This window comes from Loxodonta africana, chromosome 2 (assembly GCF_030014295.1).
Source record: "Loxodonta africana isolate mLoxAfr1 chromosome 2, mLoxAfr1.hap2, whole genome shotgun sequence".
Lineage (NCBI taxonomy): Eukaryota > Metazoa > Chordata > Mammalia > Proboscidea > Elephantidae > Loxodonta > Loxodonta africana.
This window is the reverse complement of record NC_087343.1, coordinates 155,115,688-155,124,923: the sequence shown is the minus strand read 5'-3', so window position 1 is coordinate 155,124,923 and position 9,236 is coordinate 155,115,688. Positions and strand designations below refer to the sequence as shown.

The 9,236-nt window shown below is 37.9% G+C and overlaps 1 protein-coding gene across 2 annotated transcripts in view; it reads right to left on the bottom strand.

Annotated features, from left to right (window-relative positions):
• Positions 1–5,704: 5,704 nt before the first annotated feature.
• NDFIP1 (Nedd4 family interacting protein 1) overlaps positions 5,705–9,236 on the bottom strand; it is a 66,359-nt gene continuing 62,827 nt past the window's right edge. For both annotated transcript variants that reach the window (XM_010591427.2, XM_064277558.1), the window contains exon 8: positions 5,705–6,753. The gene's annotated coding sequence lies outside the window, so the exon portion shown is untranslated. The remainder of the gene's footprint in view (positions 6,754–9,236) is intronic.

Sequence of the window (9,236 nt, the reverse complement as noted above, 5' to 3'; positions counted from 1 at the left end):
CTTTCTCCTGTGAAGCTGCTGGGTGGGTTCAAACTGTCAACCATGAGGTTAGCAACTGAGTGCTTAGCTGTTTACACCACTGCTTTTGAACAACTATATAAAGTGAAACCTGTGAGAGCCACGACTCCACGGGACTGCCTTGTTTTTTGAGTCTCATGAGCTTTCCACCTTTGACAGGGTGCAGACTTACCACTTTTCCCTATTAGTGGAAAATATTTGAGTTTTCCTTCTCTGACAGGTTTCCGCCTCACACAGGTTTTGGCTTTCACAGGTTTTACTGTTGTACCAAATAATACTAGAAATAAAAGGGCTGCTGGGAAGGCTGACTTACCCAATAGCTCACTTACTAATTTATCTGCAATCTCAGTTAAAATATAAACTGCAAATAAGTCATCAATGTAAAAATCCTCAATGCTGGTAATCAGAGAAAAAAACAAAATACTAAAATAACCACGATGACATCTAGCCCAGGAGACTGCCAAATATGGCCTGTGAAATATTCTGTCAAAATAAAGACATGGAATCAGGAAACAGATGGCAAAATTCTCTCTAAAACCTCACTGAAGGGGACATTTCAGGCATTTCTGACTGTTCTGAAAATGAAGAGAGGGTTGTTTCATCGTAACTCTGGCCACATTATGGTAATGGACTGCTTCAATCCTCTCCACTTGGCTCAGGAAAACCAAAACCAAACCCATTGACATCGAGTCAATTTTGACTCATAGTGACCCTATAGAACAGAGTAGGACTGCCCCACAGGGTTTCCAAGGAGTGGCTGGTAGATTCGAACTGCTGACCTTTTGGTTAGCAGCTGAGTTCTTAACCACTGTGCCACGAGGGCTCGGGGAAGTAACCGGCTTAAATGCGAAGAAGCTCTCAGTAGAAGACATGAGCGCAAGCACTAGCTACGCAAGGTGAAAATCACTGCAGCTAGGCCACACATTCTGGATGAATTTCAGGAAAGAATCTAGAGGGGTTTCCTAGTCAGAAGGCAGCACTTCCTTAGTTCTATAGATTTTTTGATAATTCGTTGTTACGGAATCACTCCTGGATCTGAGCGATTTCTTTTAGGTTTCTGACCCATTTTCTTGCTTCCCAGGCTGTGTATACCACTCATGGTGAACATTCTAGACAACTAAAGAATAACAATGAATACTGCCTTCTTCTCAGACCTCCACTGCTAATCTTTGTAAGACTTAAAGAAAGTCACTTTTCTCAGTTTTGGTGTCTATAAACCTGCAATCATATATGGATGGGAAAGTCTGTGAAACATTTATCACATAAATGATAAAAATTAATGGTTTTTAGAGCAAGACGAAGAACAGACAGACATCTATTTCACACAACTGTATCTCATTTTCTGATCTTGGTGAAATTGTGAATACAAGAGAATTCCCTATATTTTGTATAATCTCAATCCAGATGTAAAAGATTTGCATTTTACTAAGTTGCCAGTTGAACTTAAGAAGAATTAAAACTTCTCTCAAAATTAGAAGACAATCCTTTTTGGTAAAGAAAAGAAAAATAACAAGCTTTTAAGTAAAAACAGGTAACAAATTAAACCTTTCAGTAATACTATTTATTCTACAAGTGGTAAATCTGAGAATAACTGCAGGACTGAGAAGATTAAAATGTGCCGTAGATGGACTATTTCAAACACAGAAACTGTCCTGAGAAAGGGCAACTCTTCATTCATATACTTTCCATAGTCCATTCTTTCTATAGGTCATAAAGTTGTAGGTAAGTGATACAATGAACCGGGCTATAAAATGGCCTTTTTTGGAATGGGGATGATGAAAAGTCAATTTCTGTAACCACCATCGCCTCCTGAAAATCTCTTTACTCTCCACTCAAACTTCCTCTCTCCCTAGGGAATTCTGGTGCACTTCTTTGAGATGTCCTTCACCTAAGCAGTAGAGCCTACAGAGAACCAGTATTTGGTGGCTGTCAAAGAACACTTTTTGAGGGTGGTCTACATGTGTACAACTGCACATATGTGCAAAAGTACATACATATGTCCAAAAGCGAAAAGTTAAACCAAGAGTTTTTTAATATCGGTTTAACAATGTCAAAGGAGCCCTAACGGTGCAGTGGTTAAAACAATCAACTACTCACTAAAGTGACGATTTGAAACTCCCAGTGGCTCCATGGGAGAAAAACGTGGCCGTATGCTTCCTTAGAGATTTACAGCCTTGAAAACCCTCTGAGGTCACAATGACTGAGAATCAATTCAATGGTAGTGGGGGCTAATACTCTCAACTCAATCCACCTTACCTACCTTACAGAGTGTAAATATTATTTAGGCTTAACACCATGCAAATCAAAGTTTTTTAAAAATAGCCCAGCTCAACCAGATGGTGCCCGGCTACCACCACTGACTGCTCTGACAGGGATCACAATAGAGGGTCCCAGACAGAGCTGGAGAAAAATGTAGAACAAAATTCTAACTTACACACACAAAGGCTAGACTTACTGGCCTGATACAGACTAGAGAAGCCCCTATAGTATAAGAAAAAAAATTTTTTTTTTTATGGCTCCCGAATATTCTTTTAACTCAGTATTGAAGTCACTCCTGAGGGTCACCCTTCAGCCAAAGATTAGAAACAGCCCCATAAAAACAAAACGAGACTAAATGGGCACACCAGTCGAGGGGCAAGGACGAGAAGGCAGGAGGGGCAGGAAAGCTGGTTACAGGGAACTCAAGGTCGAGAAGGGGAGAGTGTTGACATGCCATGGGGTTGGCAACCAATGTCACAAAACAATATGTGTATTGTTTAATGAGAAACTAACTTGCTCTGTAAACCTTCATCTAAAGTACAATAAAAATAAATAAAAAACAAAACAAAAAAAACCCTAAAAAACAAACAAAAAACTATTTTAAATACACAAATCATCTATAGAAAAATATTTTGGCATTTTTTTATGCTCCTCCTCGTTCCTCAAGTCACCTTCAGAAAACCTGAAAGTAAACGTGAAAATCTTCTCAATAGCTGAAAGCCAACGACCAGTTAAACACCAGCAGAGCCTGAAAGTTACGAGCCGCTTGCACATGATTTACCTGGATTCTCACCAGTGAGGCCTCACCAAGAATCAGGCTCAGGTAGGAAGCAGGAATCATAATCACTTTTTCATAAAATATCTACTTTCTATCAATGTACAGTTCTATGTCTACTCTTGGCATATTTTAAGTTAAAATTTGATTACTGATGTTTACAAAAACCAGGACCAAGTGATTCTTCATTTTATGTCAATATTTACTGTTCCAACCCTCGAGGAAGTCTGGGACAGGGGGAGGTGAGGGTAGGGTTAAAGTCAAAGCTGAGGCCAGGGCTCTATTTGTGGGGTACAATTTTTTAATTCTAATCCCAGACCCTAGCTATCTTAGGCAACCACTTAGGTTAAATTATCATTTTTATTGGCCCTGATACTCCATTTCAACAGTTATTCTTGACTTATTTCTTCCTTACACATAAACAATGTATAGCTAAGTAAAAAAAAAAAAAAATAATAATAATAGAAGGTATTTTAATATGACAATACAGTGAAGGCCAAAAGAAATTTCATCTGTGTTACTAATGGCAATAGTTCAGGTATTTATACTTCACAAGAAAGCAAAAATTAGAGTTAGCACTAAAAATTTTGTCACTTCCTAAAAACTCTAGACAAAATTCATCCCATTAGTAAAGATATTTATTCTTCCCATTTTTTAACAATCAAATTTTAATAGCACCTTTTATCCCTCCACCAAACTAACTTCATCAGAAAAAGAAAGGCTACACAGAATCCTTTAAACATAAGCTTGTGTAATTCCAAATGGTAATGACAAGAGATATGAGGGACCTCTGTGTTCATGGTTAAGTTCTAGTTGTCCCTTAGCTCTGGGTCAATGTCAGTTTATTTCATAACCTTAGACAAATTACAATGGTTCCTCTATATCCCCTTTGAAAGTGATTTATTATAAATACCCTTTATCTGAAAGGGTTGCTCTTACAATGAACAGAAAGAAAAGAGTAAGAAAGAAAGTTGAGCATAAACAACACTTCCACCTTGAATAGCGGGGACCCTGGGAGACATGTGGTACCAACTTTATGTACCTGAAACAACTTAATTTTCAGGTAATGACAGACATTCAAAGGAAAGAAAAGAAAAACCATCCTCTACAGTAAGTACTTTTAAAGCATATCAAACGGTGGGTTTCCATTTGGCAGTCTTATGGACCACCAGATATGTAGAAATAGGAATTCCAAATATTTCAGTTCTCTGAATATACAAAACCAAATAAGGCACAAGGATCTAAAGGATAAACACCAAGCTAGTTTACGATGTTTGAATTAATGTGATTTAGGGCTTTTCTATTTTTTTCTGCAAGATAATTTAAATAGTTCCCTTTGCTACAGAATGCTCCTTGGAAGCGAAGATGGTGAGACTTCATCTTACTTTGGACACGTTATCAAGAGGGACCAATCCCTGGAGAAGGTCACCATGCTTGGTAGAGAGTCAGTGAAAAAGAGGAGGACCCTCAATGAGATGGGCTGACACAGTGGTTGCAACAAAGGGCTTAAACACAGCAATGATTGTGGGGATGGCGCAGGACTGGGCAGTGTTTTGTTCTGTTGTACATACAGTCGCTGAGTCAGAAATGACTCAACGGCACCTAACAATAACTGCTACATGTGTTTACATGTGTCCACACTTATTCGCATTGTTAGAGATACATTCATTCGTGATCTTAGAATATTATAGGCCACAAAAACTTCCAAACTTTATTGATATAATCTAATTAAAAGAAAAATCTTCAAAGGGACTTTCATAAAATCCTGTGTCTCTACTGCTAAATAAAACTTTAAAATAGGAAAATACAATACTATTGCTTACAATAATCAATAAACTGGCTAGAATAATCATTGAGATGTCAATAAGGGGGCTCTCAACTTTCCAGTTTCCTGGAAACTGGATACTTGTGTGTATTACATACTGACATCCCTGAGAAGCCTTCCTTTGCTAAGAGCTGATGTTCACACACAGCAGACGAAGGAACGCTGCAGTTACCATACTGTGCTACAGCACTGGTTTGTGTAGTTCTTTGAACATGTTGCTGCATTTTTTTCCTCTGAATAAGTGAAAAATATGAAAATCAAATGGCTGCTATTATAAGAACCACTGATCTCTAAGTTTAATACAACTGAGACAAAAATGGAATCAGGAGAAATGAGGAACCTTTCACTGCAACTGGGTGTTCATGGATGTAAACCAGCTGTCTATGTTCAGTTGAGAAAAAGCAAAATCAGGGAACGTGTAGAAGACATTGGATGTAAATTGTCTGAGACTATGTCTAAAAAGTGAAGCATAACTGGGAATTTCAGAATGATTGAAGATTTCTACAACTTCTCCCTGTAAGATATTTTAGTCTATTACATACACTATAGGGTCTCTGTGAGTCAGAATCAACTCAGCGGCAACAGGCCTTTTTTTTTTTTTTTTAATACTGCAGAACCCATCTTCCCCTGTATTTTCAGGAATGTATTGGTATGATATGAAGGAAGGGGACATCCTCCGCTGGAAACGAAAAAAAAAAAAAAAATTGACCTGAGACCAATTTTTATATTTACTGAATGATCTGTAAGATCAAAAAAAAAAAAAAAAATTCCCTTTGCAATCAACAAACGCAAACCAAGAAATTAAAACACTAATCTACAGCAAAACGTGCTACACAAGAGACGTTTATTACTGTTCTGTTGTATGTACAGTCTTAGCACAGCGAACCAGGGCGAGTTACCACTTGGCCGAAAGCACGCCATCCTACATTCTAACACAGCGGCTTCTGCTAACACAGGGTAAAAGCAGGTAGTACAGTGAGTTAGGGATCGTCTCAAAAACCGCAAGCCACGTCTGTCTTTACTCCTAGAATTTAAGCCTCTCCCCACTCCCGGCCCCTGGCATAATCATCGGGAGACAAAAGAAAAAAAAGGGGTCGGGACTCTGTATTCATACAGAAGGTGTCAAGGATTGCATTTTACTAATTAAGTTGCATTTGTCCCTGTCCTTTCTCTTTTTTACAGTGACGACAACACTTTTCGTATCCCTTAGGTACCACCACAGAACAATAAAGTACTGCAAAGTTTAAGATACAGACAATAAAAAATTAACGCTTATTATTTACCAATTAAGAACATATGTTTGACCTCACTTTAAATGTATTTTGCACTATGATTTCGCTTCGCAGTGTTCACACAGTACAACTGAATACATTTCTAGATTAATTTTAACAGCAAATATGTATTATGTGCAGAAATGCAATCCTAACAAAAGTTTTAACTTTTGAGAAAACCCCTTTAAAATGGCCAGCATTGTACGTATCTTACACTAAAATATTTAATTCCGAATTCATTTTGAGATGGAGCATGAATAAAGCAAGACTGCCCCCTACTGACTACAGGGACACGGCTCATGCTATTTAAAATGACCACAAACAATACATGAGGCATTATTAATACATCACAGACTTGATTGCAAGAGCTTTTTCAAACATTAACCACTAATGATTCAATGATTACAGAATTCTGCAGTGACTATTAAAATTTTACACCTAGGAACAAATAGAGAGAAATGATCTTCTTCAACAGTACTTTATTTATTTTTGTAAAGCAGGTGATTATGCCTCCGTGTTCTGCATCTTGATTCACTTCCTGCAGGTGTTCTCTTGCTTCTTGAGAGAGAATTCATAAATGCAGGAAGGCCTTTGCCAGAAACCATCTGCCAGAGAAGGATATTGAATATTGAAACTCAAGTTAGCTTGTTATTTTGGCTACGAGAAGGATGCAGTCACAAAAGAAGGCAGGATGTTTGGAGACACAAGAAGTACATTTTACATAGTTTTAGGATTACTATACACTGACATCACAGTATTCAATAAACATTAAAATTTCAGTTCTTAAGGTTATCAAGGACTCCAGAACTACAAAGAATGTGAATGCTTTCTCTAAATACCCGTAAGGTCAGGGGTCTCTTTCTCCAAACGGCCTCACAAAAGGACAGAATAGAAGCAGCGCTTCTTCGCCCCATATTTCAACAACTCTGACAGCAAGGACTGAAACTCAGTTCAGAGAGACAGTAGACTCCACGTTTGCACATGTAACTTCCCTAATACATCTAAAGCTACGCTGATCCTGCCAGTTCGGCCAGATCTCACACAAGGAAGACTCCCCGTAGGATGCCAGGTACAGCATTCTGTACTTAAACAGTGCATGGCAAAGTTTAAAAAAAAACCACGGCATGCTCACAAGTACCACAAATAGTTTTTCTTTTTTTTTAAAGGACCAATGTATTTTGAGGGCATGTATCTCTGAAAAAAAAAAAAACAGATATATAGCCCCAAACTAATTTTAAGAAAGGAAACAGGTATGACTGAAATAAGAGCTCTCAGGATAAAAAAAAATAGTGCCCTTATATTTTGCTATATGTAATTTTCATCCAATACTTTGAGGCATTTCTGAACTGGCATAATAAATTATTTTTGGTTCTCATGGAAACAACTTGGGGGAAAACTGTAAGTAACTCCCCATATTAATGCTAAAAGAAGGAACACTAAGGAAATACACTAACGACTTAACAAATACAGCTATTGAGAAACTACTTTGTAGTATCCGGTACCAAGTGAAGGTTGGTAAGTCCTTAAGCTTACTTGCCCTTCTCTCCAAATTACTGTAAGGGCCACAAAAACCCTTTTGTATATCTTTCCTGATTGTATGACTGCATAAATCTTTAAAAGGCTGCCAAAATACTGAGAAGCTACAACCTTGGAGGAAATAAACGTTCCTTTTAAACTGTCAACATTTTCCCCAACTCCAAATATAGCTGTGTTTTGATCTGAAGTAAACCAATGATACAAGGGTAACTCTTCTTTAGACTAAGGGCCTTAAGAGAGTGGTAGACCTCAGAATATACAGTGGCATCAGAGACACAGGAAAATAAAGACCTCTAAAAGTCAAGCGGAAGCAAAAAGAAAATGGGTTGATTGATGTCAAATAAAGGTTTTTACAATGAGGCCAGATACATTACAAACCTAGGTAACTTCCGTTTTATCAGTTCCCATTAACTGATAAAATAATGACTGTTAGGTTAAAACACAAATTTGTAAGGACACGCAACATAGTCCAGATAATTACTTGGCCAGTTTCCCTAGTTCATGCTGCTTCAGCATAGAAAAATTCACTTTAATAGATCCCTTTAAAGTCAGAGCCTTCCACCGAGCAAACATGAAAAAAAATCCATTAAATGACCCAGTTAGGTTACCAATGGGTGAGTTTAACCACCAGCAAACACCAGATGAAACAGACTGCTAGAGTCACGGCTCGCTGCCTTGCCCTGGAGGCCCTTTCAGATCACCATGACTCGCACGGTAGCAAACACTGGTGGCCCACAAAGTGGAGGACAAACAGTCTTAGGGACTGTGGGCATCACTACTGAACAGCAGACTGGACTGCTTTGATGGAAATCATTTAATTTCAAGAAAAGAACCATTTTCTTGGACATGACGTGAATATTTAAGCAAAAATTCCACTGGAAAACATTTTTAATGTCTTGCTACTTTAATATAACACACTACAATAAATCAATCTTTAACGTGAGATGAATTTCCTTTTATAAAACAGGAAAGTACTGGGGAAGAGAAGGAAGATGATAGAAAGGGAGAGATGTAAGCCCTTTCCATCACATGGAAAATTAGTTAAGCTATTTGATGCCTAATAGGCATAGCTCACTAGGTCACAGCAATCACTGTCTAATTATAAAGGGCCCTAGCTCATTAATGCCAGGGTGTAAAAGCTTTCTTCTACTCCAGATGTGATCTAAATAATATATTTTAAAACCTATTATACTTCACATGTACAAGTGTTTTTGGAGTAGTTTTAGAAATAACCACTTAACTGTGTTACCACCTTATGGCTACGATAGCGGCTAACCCCTCATTTACCTGGCAGCACCAAAGGAAGTGGCATTCCATAAAAATGTATTTTCCAGTTAACTTGTAAATAAGAAAGAGTATAAACACATTTTTAACCATTTCAGATAAAGCTGTGTCTAAACGGTCTCTGTTTCTTTTTAAACAGTACATAGGAACATTTACTTTTTTCTACTTCCTTACAGTCACACGCTTCTTGTTGATGTCCTTGTGTCCACCTCTAGCGATTCCCTCTGGCTTTTTGCTGCACACTGGGAAACCAGATTATGGCGCTTAT